This window comes from Equus asinus, chromosome 3 (genome assembly GCF_041296235.1).
Source record: "Equus asinus isolate D_3611 breed Donkey chromosome 3, EquAss-T2T_v2, whole genome shotgun sequence".
Taxonomy (NCBI): Eukaryota; Metazoa; Chordata; class Mammalia; order Perissodactyla; family Equidae; genus Equus; species Equus asinus.
In genome coordinates, this window is record NC_091792.1 from 129,330,734 (window position 1) to 129,345,537 (window position 14,804).

At 43.5% G+C, this 14,804-nt stretch overlaps 1 protein-coding gene across 6 annotated transcripts in view; it reads left to right on the forward strand.

Annotated features, from left to right (window-relative positions):
• Positions 1-5,931: 5,931 nt before the first annotated feature.
• Positions 5,932-14,804, forward strand: part of RBM47 (RNA binding motif protein 47) — a 147,637-nt gene continuing 138,764 nt past the window's right edge. For 2 of the 6 annotated variants that reach the window (XM_014857186.3, XM_070505977.1), the window contains exons 1-2: positions 5,932-6,065; positions 6,213-6,369. The gene's annotated coding sequence lies outside the window, so the exon portion shown is untranslated. The other 4 variants (XM_014857190.3, XM_044767724.2, XM_070505975.1 and 1 more) reach the window with 3 other exon arrangements.

A 14,804-nucleotide genomic window follows, 5' to 3' on the forward strand; every position in this document is an offset into this window, starting at 1 on the left:
TTGCCCATCCTCCTCTACTTTATATGTGGGATGCTTACCACAGCATGGCTTGCTGAGCGGTGCCTTGTCCTTACCCGGGATCCAAACTGGCAGACCCCGGGCCACCAAAGTGGAACATGTGCACTTAACTGCTGCGCCACTGAGCCGGCCCAAATTTACCTTATCTTTATGTGCGTTTTATGGTTAGTAAATCTGGCCACACTTGGGGCCAGCCTGGTGATGCAGCGGTTAAGTTCACATGTTCTACTTCGGTGGCCTGGGGTTTGCCAGTTTGGATCCCAGGTGCGGACCTAAGCACTGCTTGTCAAGCCATGCTGTGGCAGGCGTCTCACAAACAAAGTAGAGGAAGACAGGCACGGGTGTTATTTCAGGGCCAGCCTTCCTCAGCAAAAAGAGTAGGATTGGTGGCAGATGTTAGCTCAGGGCTAATCTTCCTCAAAAAAAAAAGAAAAAAATCTGGCCACACTTGCAATGAATTCTATCCTCTAAAATGCTCATATATTCATACCCTACAGTGTATGTCAAACTAAAACATTATCTGTACTTTTGAAAACACACATATTCATTCTCTAATGTGACCTTAAACCTCAGATCCCAGATGAGCTAAACCTTACCTCCTTTGACACACACTTCTACAGACTGGTATCACAACATTTAAATATATATCTACATTCACTCATTCATTCATCAAACACTTACTGAGTGCCTACTATGTGCCAGGCACTGTCTTTAGACTGGCACTACCGCTACTGAAATACTCACACTCATATCTGAGATAATCATAGACATATATAGAACCTTCCGTAAGGCTGTAGAGTGTAGTGGTTGGATCATAGGCTCTGGAGCTGGCCTGCCTGGGCTAAACCCCAACCCTGCCACTTTCTAGTGGGACCTCAGCAGTGTCACCTGCTCTGTGCATTTGTCTCTTCACCTCTAAAATGGCTATAAGAACAGTCTATGTCATGGGGTTGTTGTGAGGATTAAATAGTTAACACATGTAAAGTGCTTAAGACAGCATCTAGCAAATACTCTAGTAAGCACTTAATAAATGTTAGTAATTTTATGTTGACAAGCTTTTCTGATAAGTTATGGCTGAGTGATTGAGCTTCTTATGTGAGGCTGTTTTCTATTATAAAATGAAAAGAAATCTGGAGATCTTCTCTGGTGGGGAATAAGTCTTAAAGGGATATAAAGGAATTAACAGCACTTGTTGCCATAACAAAACCATTTCTTGGTCTCGAGTGGGCCTTTTAGGGCCTATAATTTACAGGAGTGCTCCTTCCATCTCAGCGGGCGGGTGGAGGCGGGGAAAGCCTTGGGTCTAAGCAGGCGGGCCTTGGCAAAGCTATTTGTGCAGGAAGAACGAAGGTCAAGGGGCTCCTTGTGTTGAAGGCCTTTCTCAAAATGAAGGATTTGGCTGCCGAGATTAATGTTCAGAGGGAACCCCTGCTATACTTAATTCCCTTTTCTGTGAACTCAGTACATTTTTAAAATTCAGTTAGGGGCCCTCCTACGGTGTGGCATGGAAACCACAGACCAGACGCTCTTCTAACAGAGTTCTGAATGGCCCTCCCACATCCTTTGACCTATGGGCTGATGACTGCGTCCTAGGGTTAGTTGCTGGGCTAAAGATTTTGGATAAAGAGTGCCTAGAAATAACATGTCTTAAATTTGCACACATTAGAGCCAGTGGTGATTTAATATAAAAATTAAAAAATGAAAGATTTCTTTAGAAAAGGCTTCTGTGGGTAGCTACATGAGGAAAGGAGGGGCTGTGGAAACTGTGGGGACGAGAGGTCTCTCTCTGGGTCGAGTTGCTTGTTCCAGATTAAAATAGGGTTTATTTTCTGAATAATTTCTGTTGGGAAAAATATCACCTGCCTCAATAGAAAGCTTGGGTTCAGGCTACTGGTTTTATTCTATCCTGCAATAATTTTTCTGTTCCTGGTAAAATTAGGGGAAATAGGTAGAAAGTAAAACCACTGGGAAGATATTATCCTTTATCTACTATAAGGTGCTACCTAAAAGGTCAGCTGTCATAAGAAATAAATAACAGGGGTCGGGTTGGTGGTGTAGTGGTTAAGCTTGCGCACTCTGCTTTGGTGGCCTGGGGTTCACGGGTTCGGATCCCAGGCATGGACCTATACACTGCTCATCAAGCCATGCTGTGGCAGCATCCCACATACAAAACAGAGGAAGATTGCCACAGATATTACCTCAGAGACAGTCTTTCTCACACACACAAAAAAAAGAAGAATAAACAGAAGTTCCCCTCCCCCCCAAAAGTCAGTTGCTTATCATGACCTCACCACTGTCACCAAAATTGTTATAGAGGGAAATAATAAAACAGTAATATCACAAACAAACAGCAATTATTACGTGCCAGGCATTGTTCTAAGCTCTTTGCCTTTATTTATTATATGCCTCATTTAAGTCTCACATTAGTACGTGGTCTCTGGTCTTTAAGAAGAATAACTAACATGTAGTGAAAGCTTAGAGTATGTTGAGCACTGTGCTTTTATATGTATCATCTCATTTAATCCTCATGAAGACCCTACAGTTAGTTTTGCCATCAGCACCAAGCTGAGGTTTGGAGAGTTCCCAAACTCTGCCCAACACCCCACGACTGCCAGGATGCGAACTTGGACCCTGCTGACTTCGAGCCCGAAGCTCTTTACCTTGCTACCCCTCTGCTTGTCATAGAATTTGCAGTGTACACCGTAGGGTCAGCACATCTCACTCTTATAGGGCACAGATCTTTGATAGGGTTCTTTGTGGGTTTCCATGTCTTCAAAATGAGAAGTGTCCAGAAACTATGGCCGGAATCTCCTGGCCCTCTCCCCACAACTAAGAGCTAAAACAATCTTCTAGAACTCTTTGATTCTGCTCCCTAACTGGGTATATGAATAGAGTAATCACAGTTCTAGTAGTAGTGAAAAGCAGTACAAAACCTGGCTTTGCTACTTATCAGTAGCTTAGAATAACTCTTTTTTTTTTTTTCCTGAGGAAGACTAGCCCTGAGCTAACATCGGCCACCAACCTCCTCTTTTTGCTGAGGAAGACTGGCCCCGAGCTAACATCCGTGCCCATCTTCCTCTACTTTATATGTGGGATGCCTGCTACAGCATGGCTTGCCAAGCAGGGTGTAAGTCCACACTTGGGATCCGAACCAGCGAACCCCTGGCCGCTGAAGTGGAACGTGCAAACTTAACTGCTGTGCCACCAGGCCAGCCCTGGAATAACTCTGTGAGAGCCTCAATTTCCTAATCAGAGCAATGGGGCAATACAAATGATTTGTGCTTTGACCATACTTGCCTCACATGGTTGTGATGATCAATGATAATGTATCATTGGGAATGCTATGTAGATAGTGGTTATTATTAGACTTTGGTTCTTTACCAAAGTCTGAGGCTTGCCTATGTTAATGAGGGTATCTTGGAATAGTGTTATTTGATCTAAGATTTAAATATGGAAAAGACAATTCTTTGTGAGCTGTGGAGTGAGTTTTTCCAGGTACAAAAGGAAATACCATTTCTTGATTATCTTCTACGTACCAGGAATCCTGATGAGATTTCACCTCTCATTTAATTCTTCTAGAAATCCAGAGAGGCAGGTGTTATTATTTTGTAAGTGAAGAAACTGAAGCTCAGAGCAGTTAAGCGATTTGTCCAGCGTCACATAGCTAAGAAGTAAAATTGAGATTCAAACTCAAATCTGTAGGAAATCAATCCCCGTGCTGTTTGCATTCACTCCATCACATTGCCTCTTAGGCAGAAGGGAAAGAAGGAAGCAGAAAGCAAAAAGCAGGGCTCTGCAAAACAAAAATGCCCCAGGATAATGGGGTTTGCCTGAGAATAAAATAATAATAATAATAATAATGATAATGATAAACCGGCATCAAGGTTAACTACAAAGAAGAAATAATGAAAGTTCACATTTCTTTTGCCATAGCCTGCCACTTTAAAAATGTTTTAGTTTGGCCATATTCTGGGGGGTGGCGGGGGTAGTGTGAAGTAGTTAGGAACAAAAATTATGCCTGTTTAATTAGGTGGTGGTGGGCAAAACTGAGAAAGAAGCAGCAGAAGTGTCAGGCAACATTCGAGAGAAAGGAATTGACTCAGAGTTGCCATAAAGACTCACTTCCAGGGACCTATGCCTCCTCAAGGGCCATCTTCCCTGACTCCAGCTCCAGTTTACGTGGAATCACTGACCTCTATACTTTCAAACTCATTTTATTATTCCTGGTCATTATTCCCCAGGCTTTGGCCCAGGGCTTCCTATGGAAAAACCTGTTCTGAGGTGGAAAAATCTGTGAGCCTGAGAATGGCCCCTCTTGAATTCTGTAACTCAGAGGGTCCCTGACAGTAAGAGGCTCTTGAGGCCACAATCCAGATGCTTGTGGAAAAGAAAAGAAAAATTAAGGCGAATGTGGAACTGGAGTTTTGAAGTTGTCTTAAGGTTGCGGAGCCCCCATTCATGGCTGGCAGTGTCTACCCTCAGACAGAATGAGAGAACCAGATCCAAGGAGTACTACCACTGCCTGCTGTTTATAGTTCACCCTGACTTGTACTGACCACGAATGAATCTGAAACTCGGAAAATGTTTAATTGATCTTGGTTAAATCTTGCCCCATAGGGAAGATAAAAAAAACCAAAGGCATCTAAAATGTTTCAGAATTCTTTGCTGGTTTTAAGGAGTCATTTTTCCTAAAGGTGGCAAATGCTGCTTTTAGATTTAACTAGAATTGGGAACTAGTACTGGCCTCAGCACTCAGCGAAACCAGGAACTAATTGACCTCACTGTCTTCATCTGCAAAAGGGGGATAAAGGAGAATTGATTTGTCAGGTTCAGATAAGAGGAGGTGCGTGAAAGTGCTTGGTAAAGTTCAAAGGGCCCCATTAATATAAAGGGATTATGATTTCTTTTTTTTTTTTTTAAAGATTTTATTTTTTCCTTTTTCTCCCCAAAGCCCCCTGGTACATAGTTGTGTATTCTTCGTTGTGGGTTCCTCTAGTTGTGGCATGTGGGACGCTGCCTCAGCGTGGTCTGACGAGCAGTGCCATGTCCGCGCCCAGGATTCGAACCGACGAAACACTGGGCCGCCTGCAGCGGAGCGCGCGAACTTAACCACTCGGCCACGGGGCCAGCCCCGGGATTATGATTTCTTTAACAGGGAAGTTATGTGGAGGAAAAAAGGTGTCGACACTGATCACATTTTAGCCTCCAGTAATCATTTTCTAACGTTTATGAGGAGTTAGAAAATTATTTCCCCCTATTTCACACTGTTTTTCAAATGACAATGACTGCTATTTCTCCAGCATCAACTTCTAACTGAATAGGTTAAGTAACTCTCCCAGGGTCAGTGCCTAGTCCAAATCAGAACGAAGCACGCACCCATGGCTGATGGCTGGGTCCTGGGTTTCCTTTCTATTAGTGAACTGCATGGAATGTGCAGGCCAATTTATCTCCATGTATCTTGTCAATCTTGCAACTTTTAAGTGAGATGGAAATCAGTTGTACATTCCTTTACGGGACCTTTATTTCCCATTATATTCAAGACTGTCCACCATGAATGTAAACTGTTTGCAAAAATCTCATCAGAATCTTCCAGAAACTGAGGCTGAGAAAGGTTTAAAAAATTTGCTCATGGGCTTACAGCTAGTGAGCGGCAGTGCAGGGTCTAGAGCCCCCTTCTAACTCTGATCACGCCCTCTGCACTTCAGAAAAAAGCCATAGCACAAATACAAGTAATAATAACAATGGCCGCTGATGCTGTGTGCCAGGCACGGTTCTAAGCTCTTCGTATTAACTCATTTAACCAGCCAAAAATATTTCTGGACAAGTTCTTCGCTAAAGTAGCCCAATGAGAAACAGCACATTTTTTTTCTCAGTTGAATGACACTGCAACCCGAAATCACAACTCCGTTTTAGGTTCCTGGTAGTGCCTGCTTCCTCTTCTAGTTTGTTTAGTCACAGAATTCGATTTCTGCTGGCCGATTACGCGCCTGCAAACGGGTTAGCGCTCTATTGAAATGCGTGAGGCTCCTTAACTCTTGTGTAAACAGGTAATGCGAAGGGGAGGGGCTCGGATTGCCGGTTTCTTGGGGATGGGATGGGGTGGGGGGTTAGAGCCGACTCCCCAGAGAGCAGGCAAGGTTAAGGGAGGGCTCGGCAGCTGTTTTTAAACGCAGTGTTTTTTGTTTCCTTTCTAGAAACCAGCTGTAACTCTAGGTCAGAGCGCATTAAAATGAGCCACTTCTGAAAGAGCAGCGCCCAGGCCCCAGGCCCTGCTGCGAAGGTCCCGGCAAAGGTCAGGGCTTCGTCCGCGTGACGTTCCTTCTTGCGCTCGCCTGAGCCGTCATCTCTCAGGTAAGGACACTTTGGGAGGTCCCCCTTTCCATCAGGCCCGGCGCGGTGCTCGCTCTGATCCTACCTGGTTAAACGACTTCTTTAGTAGGGAGAAGACCGGGGGTGGGGTGGGACTGATCGGCTCGTGATTCAGCGGCAGGTTCCTTATTCCTCAAACATGCTTCTGCTTGGTTTCTCTGAACGGCCCAAAGGGGGCCAGACGTCTGATGCGGACAGATGTCTTCAGGTGAAGCAGGTGCCACTTCTGGGGCCCTTTCTGGGTGTCTGAAATAGACGTGACTTTTTGAGCGGGGAGAGAAGTCTGACTGGTGAAGTCCCCAAGTCTCTGCCATCAAGGCAGTTTTTTTTTTTTTTTTTTTTTTTTTTTTAACCTTCAGCAAAGGTATCTGCGCTCCTAAAACAACAGGAATGTTGCGCTGGCCTTTAGCCAGCGGAGGCTCAGCGGGCTGGATAAAATTTCAGTGCAGATTTACGGGAAGTTGCCGGTGTTGGGAGTAAAAATCTGGTTTGGTGAGTTTAAGGGAAGGGAGTAGACGAGAGACAACCTTGCTACTGTGAGGCGAATGGCCTCGGCTGGGGGAGGGCAGCGGGCGGAGGGAGGAGGGCCCGGGGAAGAGTTCGGAGAGACTCGGAGCGCTCCCCGTGCGCAGTGCCGGACGCAGCTGGGCTCCCGGGGCCGCCAGTCTCCCCCGCGTGCGGGACGGGCGCCGCGCCGCCCGCGGACTCGCCGCGCTTTCAGCTTCTCGCTCCCGCCAAGGAATTTAGCCCCAGAGAGCTGCCTTCTGGTTATCGCTCCAGCTTCCCACTTTGGAATGCGCAGTTCGGGACAGTGAGAAGCCGGGGGCTCGGGGAGTTGTCCTCGCTGAGAGTTTCTCTCTGCAGGTTTCCAAGGTTAAGAAATTCTGACAAACTGGAATTCCCAGAGCCTGAGAGCTAAGTCTCAAACGATCTGTTGCTTTAAGCGGCGCGGTGGGGGAGTAGCTGGACACTCCTTATTTTGGTTTTACATTAAAAAGAGGGAGGCCGAGAAGATGTTGTAGGGTTCCTTCCTAGCTGTGTAAATTGCTACCGGGCTGTGAATGGTGTTAATTTCTGAAGTGGGCGACTCCAGATACATAACAAAGGTAAGGTGGCTTTTGGAAATCCTTCTCACTACTGTGCCTTAATCTTACGTTTAGGTCCCAATTTTGGAATTTTTTTCCTTTTTCTTCTTTCTTTAGCCCTTAGCTCCCACATTCTACCACCCTCCTTCCGACTCTGGTATATTTCGTGGGAAAGAAAGGGTTTATAAAAGGATTTTAAAAGCGTCAGCTTCTGGAAAAGCAGAAAATCATGTACAGTCAGCCCCCTCATGTTTCCTTTTCCATACCCGAAACAGATTTTTTTTTTCACCCTTGAAAACACGTCATTGGGCCGTCCAGAGGCACAGGTGACTTTTTAGTCAGATTATTGAAGTGAGATTGGGAACATTCATGACAGGCATCTTATTAAGTGTTAAGGTGGGAGGGATGTATCTTTCTGTAGTAATTTACCTCCAAAGGTAACCCTGAGCGGAGGTTTAGTTGCTTAAAGTTAAAAATCCAATCTGCATAAAAGTATAGGACTGATGAGGAATTATGACAGTTGACGAATCACCAGTCACCCGATATTTAAGAAATCAGTTAAAATAAAGTGGAATTTTTCAAGTAAATGATTTATTTTTTAATTAGGTAGAAGTTCATTTACTCTTGGGTTGTGTCCCAAGGCGTGTGGGGATGTGGCTCCTTTCTTGAGGCTTAGAAGGATAGTGTCCTCAAGGTGTTTACTTCTAGGCCATTACTGATTTGAATGAAAAATCAAGCAATTTTTTCCTAGTGGCATTTTAATGGCTCACTCAGTTTAGCAGGAATGTAGATTAGAAATGTGTTCTTAAAAAAATTTTTTTTAAAAAAAACTGTTCTTTTAAAAACTTTTAATGCTGGAGTCACATGAATCTTTTAGGAGAGAGAAAGCGAAGAGTTGACAACACAACCGTGAAGACGTCGCCGCAGTTTTAAGCACTATTACAATTAGATCAGGAGCGTTTGAGAATTGCAGGTGCCAAATCTAAAAGGTCAAAGGTTGTCAGCGGCATAAAACACAGAACTCCTAGACAAACTGGAATACCCAATCAAGGCCATGAGATAGCATTTGTGGGAGTTTGTGTTGCTGTTAATTGAAACAATCATCTTTGTCCCGTTGATGATGTGACATCTTGGAGGGAAACAAAGCCAACCCAGGCCAAAAGGGAAACAGGAGGAGGAAAAGAAAGAAGTTTGGGTTTTTGTATCCTTTTTTATCTACCTTCCCCTTCTCCCTGTTCTGGTCCTCGTATCTTTGGCCTCTTTGACTCAATTACTGCATACTGGGAGATTGAGGGATCAGAAATTTCACAAGAGCCCAGCTTCATGATTAACTTTCAATATTTGTTAAGTGAAGAAATGAGCTGACAAAAACAAAGCAGCTAGCCTAACTCTGCCAAGCTTCTTTACTTGACGAGGCTACACCTAAATTCATCTGAAAAGAGACTTTTTTTACATATGCTGAAAATGAAGCAAATTTTGAAGATTTGCTGTCTTCCTCTTGGTTTTGAGCTTTCAGAAGCTTGTAGGTTTGAAAATTCGACATCATCACTTTATTCCAATCGCCATAGTTTTAATAGTCAACGTGTTTATTTTTGATTCCCCCACTGTGCTGCTCCAGACTATATTTTGAAAGGATTCTGCCTCAAACAGTTGGTGACACTGAGGATGAAGTAGACTCAGAAGGGAAGGAAACTATGTGTTTCTGGACACGTGTCCTGTATACTTGCTCTCACTAGTGTTTAAGACGACTCAGATTATTTTTTCCTCATGTGATAAGAACCTTCCGATTAGACTGTTCTCTTTGGTTTACTAGTAATGGAACCCGTTCTAGGTAATTTAAACAAAGATTACAAGGTTAAAATAGATGAAATTAGTTTCTTAGAAAATGAACTTGTTTTTAAAATTCTACTCTTGATCTGAAGATTGAAAGTAAATCATGTCCTAAATGATTGAGCTTTGACTGCTGTAGGAAAATATTTGCCAATTTCAGACAGGTTTCCACCTCCGCTTTTCAAGACCCTTCTGATTTTTAAAGGATGGGCAGGGGAATGGATGTGGGGGTGCTGGTGTGTGGAGGGAGATCCCCTCAAAATTGGACTGAGTTTCCAGTGAAACTGTGATTAGGGTTTCTTAGAGGATGCATAATCCTAGAAAAAACTTACTCTGAAGAGGGTTTAAGTTTGGGATTCATAAGATTTAGAAAAAGGATATATTTTGCATGAATCTAGAGTTTGTGTGCCAAACGTTTATGAAGTTACAGTGAAGACGTAAATGCAGTTTAAAAAGTGGTTGTCAGAATGATTCCCAGTTAAAGGTTTTGTTGCAACATTTCAACTACTGGCCCGATTAAGAGATATGTTTTTCCTCTTGGGAGCAGTTTCAGTGTCTTATGATGACGTTGATTTTCTGGTTTAATCTGGTAAGATGTGTGTGTTAGTCAAAACCACCTGCTTAGAGTAATTGCTTCAAAGAACAACTGGAAAAAGATTTTCAATCACAGCAATGCAGAGATCACTTGGGTTCTGAGATAGGAGGCCTTTGAAACCTCCAGTGAAGAACTGTTGTAGAAATGATAATAAGTAATTGTTCAATTGTCATCCCAAGTTGTTGGAAACATGTAATGCTGGAGGGATTTAGGGGGAAATGGCACCCTGCCACCTTTTGTGTGTGGTCCTGAATCATCTTGTCAGTAAAACAATCCTGAGATGGTGTGAGCTTGATTTCTGATTGTTTCTGCTTCTCTTGTCGTGGTTGCTTCCCCTTCCATTCTGTCAGCATCTGTCTGGGGGAGAGGAGTCAAAGACCCCTTGAAGTCAATGCACCCTCTCTGTTCGGAACCTCTTATATTTTACCCTGAAAAAGACATGAGGGAGGAGTTGTCCAGTGAAAGTAGAAGGGAAGAGAGTGTCTGGAGGAATAAATGGAATAAGTGGCCAAGAAACAGGTGCGTTCCAGACACCATTAGTAGTATGGAGTTTACCAGAAAGCTCACACGGGAGATTGTCAGTGCCATCAAACTGTGGCAGGTGAACTGGCAACTGTAAGAATTTGAAGCTTGTCGCCCCTTTTGTAATTACAGTGCTCCCAGGGCTCTGCAATAGATGGCTAATTTGAATGAATTTAAGCTATTTCTTAGTACAAGCAAAAGTAATCTGATTACAAGAGGCACAAACCCTTCAACTACACTCCCACTGCGCCTTGCCTTGCCTTTCTGCCGTGGTTTAGGACACCTGAAACAAAATCACAGCTCCGCTTATGTAACTTGCATATATAACATGAGCATTCTTTTGTTGTCAATATTCAGTTTTTGTCATCAGAGGAACTTAGTTTATGCAAAAATGATTTGTGGGTATGTTTAGATGTATATAGTTCATATGTTTATAAGATACACAACGTAAGTAAACTGATACTATAATAGAAATGATTGAGTGTAGTTTATAGTTGCTTTTTTGGTAAATCTTATCTGGTTTTAATAGTGGGGTCATTTTAGAAATCAGAAGTACAATCTCTACCTTTCTGAAGGCCATTTAAGAGAGATGACATCAGAAGACAGAGTGCTGGTGTAACCCGGAAAGCCCTTTGTGATTCTGGGAAAATATTAATCCTTTGGCCTCAGCAGATTCCTGCTTCTGCAGAAGTGTATACTTTATTTGTAAATTACAGCCAGTCACATTAATCAAGAAAACTATATCTGGTCTCCTCTGATCTTTGGGGATACTGTAGGTTTGCGGCTCTTAGGAACATGGCGGCCCAGTGCCAAGACCGTGGTCAGTGCCGGTGGGTGGGTGTTGAATGCAAGCGGAGTTGCTGAAAGCTTTAGCCTCCTGATTCTGCTTTGCTTTGGCTAATAGTCAATTTTGCTCATGTTCTTTGAGTTTCCACCAACTGGGGAGAAAGAGAACCTGATCCCGGAAGCTATGGATAATCCACATATGGGTGAGCAAGAGTTAAATATACAGTACGTACCAGTGGGCAGTGGATGGGTGTACAGTGAATGCAGGGCATTGTGTAACTGAAACAGGAACAGGACGCCTCCACCTGATCAAGGAAACGCCAACTTGTGAAAATTATAATAGAAAGTGTTTACCTTTGAGAGCCCTGAGACCCGGCTCAATCATTTTTGTAAAACTTTTTACATGTCAAAAGAAAAAAATAAGTACTTAATCAAATGAAGAGGATTTTCTCAGGTGGATATTGTCTAGATCAGTTTGATTGCCATTCTGAAAATGTATATTTGGGCCTTTTGAGCTCAGGTAAAATAGTCAAGATTCTAAAAGTAGGAATGCTCATCCACGATGATAATAACACTGTGACTTTTGAAAAGATGGCTTAAATAATATTTCTTTTTGTTTGTTGTCATTTATTTAAAAAAATAATAACATGGTTCTCGGTACACCAAGCCCTTGCCAAGATTAGGCCCATCTCCTCAGTAGCTTTCTCAAGACAAAGTTGCCTTTGTGTTCCCACAACTGGGAGGGTTTGGTGACACAGAAAACTCAATGGGGCACTGCAGCTTATTATGAACAGAAAATTCAATGGCCTGATGTTTTTGTTGTGGGTTTTTTTTTTTTTTTTTAATTTTCCCAGCTAATTTCTGTGATATAGTTCTCCACGCAGAAGAAGGTGGTGGTTGTGGATTACCTTGGACTTTAATGAGATCATAAAAGGCAAAAGCTGCCGCCTGCTGACGCAGAGGGGAGCGCAGCTCTGTGGGCTAGTTTGTTCTCAGGGTAATCGGCAAAATGTGGTCACGTGTGAAGAGAAAGAAAACGGGGTTAGCCAGAGTGAAAATGACAATTTGGGGGAAAGGGATGACTTCCTGCAAACTCCATGGCAGAGTGGCTAAGAGCATAGACTGCCTTGGTTCAGATCCTGGCTCTGCCACTTATGAGCTGTGGGACTTCAGGCAGGTTACCTAATCTCTCTGTGTCTCAGTTTCCTCAACTGTAAAATGCCTACTTTACAGGGTTGTTATAAGGATTAAATAAATTAATCTATTGTAAGGAGGAGTTTAAAACAGTGCTTGGCATGTAGTCAGTAAGGTATGATCCATAGTCCTCATGAAATGTGGACTGTGTGTTTGGAGGCGTTTCTGTGTTTGAATTCTTGTCCCCTTACCCTTGTCCATCTGAGAGTTTTCTTTGGTGACCTCTTCTGCTGGTTGGAATCCAGGCTTCTCTTCCTAACATCACTCCTTGGCTTTGACCAGATGGCCATTGCCATTGTAGGTGGGCAATGTTTTGCTAAGTTTCTTTTGGTTTTAGTATCTTAGTTGTATAGGGAAATGATTACTTAGAATCACCAAGGTATTGGTGCTGACCCAGTGGCGCAGCAGTTAAGTTCGCACGTTCCGATTCGGCGGCCCAGAGTTCGCAGGTTCAGATCACGAGTGTGGACATGGCACTGCTTGGCAAGCCATGCTGTGGTGGGCGTCCCACACAGAAAGTGGAGGAAGGTGGGCATGGATGTTAGCTCAGGGCCAGTCTTCCTCAGCAAAAAGAGGAGGATTGGCAGCAGATGTTAGCTCAGGGCTAATCTTCCTCAAAAAAAGAGAAAAAGAATCACCAAGGTACATTTTTTCTTTTCCTCTCACAAAGCTATAAAGGGTTGATTACAGACACAAGGAATGATGCTGTTAGATCTGTCCAGTGAGAGACTGCCAAGTGTCCTGCCGAAAATGGAGTGTAGATTCTGGAAATGGATAATGCAAAGTAGAAATTTTCTGTGTAAAAGAACTTAATATGTGAGACTTAAGTAGTTCCTGTTATGACTTTTACTGGTTAGTACTAACCGGTGTGATTCTAACATATGATATGGGACTTTCTCAGAACTGCCACAGTGCCTCATCTGTGCACTTCTGGAATTTTGTATCACTCCTTGCTTTTACGCATGCACTATTCTCCATATCAAACAAAAATTAAGTTTCTTGGAGACAGGATTTGTGTCTGAAGAATATTTTGCATCCTTCAATCTTCCTAGTTTATAGTGAGTGCTCACTAAATTAAGAGTTTCTTTGGCCAAATACTTTACCATTATACACACATAATGGCATTTTTGCATTCCCTTCTTCATATACTTTCTATACACCATATTTATTTGGATGACTTCTATGTCTTCCACAAGTATTTTACAAAAAAATTGTTGGGTAGAGGAAATACAGTGGAGCTGTAGTGAACTCAGGCAGGAATGAACCAGAACGGAAGCCCCCTCCACAGCCAGGCCTCTGAAAGCGTGGCCAGATGGGGAGGCCAGGAGGAGGGAGGGGGCAAATTGTGACAGTGCTTAGGTGCCCATCACATTGTTTAAAAGTTTATACCTCTTTTTCTGCTCTTTAACGTTCTTGAAAGGGCACAGACTTATTAATAGGTAGCTGTGAGAAGGAGGAAAAATGCATTTTCTCAAAATTAGAAGGAATTTATTAGACAGTTGTTAGGAAAACGTGCATTTTCTCAAAATTAGGAAGAGTGAACGAAGACATCCAAGAAAGGAAGGGCAGTCTCAGGTGAATATGCAGATCTGTGAGGCACAATGGATTTTTTTTTTTTTTTACGGGCTAACGGTGTACTCTCGGCCAAGCAAGAGAAATGAGGTAGGGGGGCAGGTGGCTGGAGAAGCATTGGGAGAATTGCGTCCAGTGAAACCCTTTTTGCAGAGCGAAGGGACTCTGCTAAGGAGTTAGCTCTTCCCAGTTGGTGCAAACAGTAGTTTGGCCCGGGGACCTCCTTTGCTCTCTGCTCCACTTTGTGAGTTCCAGGATCCACCACAAGGTATACGTGGATTTGCCAGTGAGCAAACAGAAACTTCCCGTGAGCCCTGGAATTTGTGCCTTTCATCTGCAGTTGCTCCATATTCGTAGATGATCACTCCTAGCAGCTGGAACGGAACCTGGGAAGGCAGAGTCTTGGAATAGTCTCCCAGCAGCCTTCCCAGAGCGGCACCCAGGAGTCATTCTCCCTGTGGGAACTGTAGGAGGAACACAGACCCTGAAATGAAATGGTAACACCCATGTTCTCGCACATCCTGGTAATGTTTGAAGGGTCTTGCCCTTTCCCCATAGGCTAGAGCTAGTCAATGAACTAGTCAGTGAAACTGCAGAATCTGCCTTATCTGTTCTCCCTGCTTCCACCTTTGCCCTTGCTTCATATACTTTCTTCTTGACACAATATCCAGAGCAACTCTTTTTTTTTTCTTTTGGTGAGGAAGATTGGCCCTGAGCTAGCATCTGTGCCAGTCTTCCTCTATTTTGTATGTGGGATGCCACCATCGCGCATGGCCTGATGAGAGGTGTTTAGGTCTGCACCTGGGATCCGAACCCACAAACCCTGGGCCACC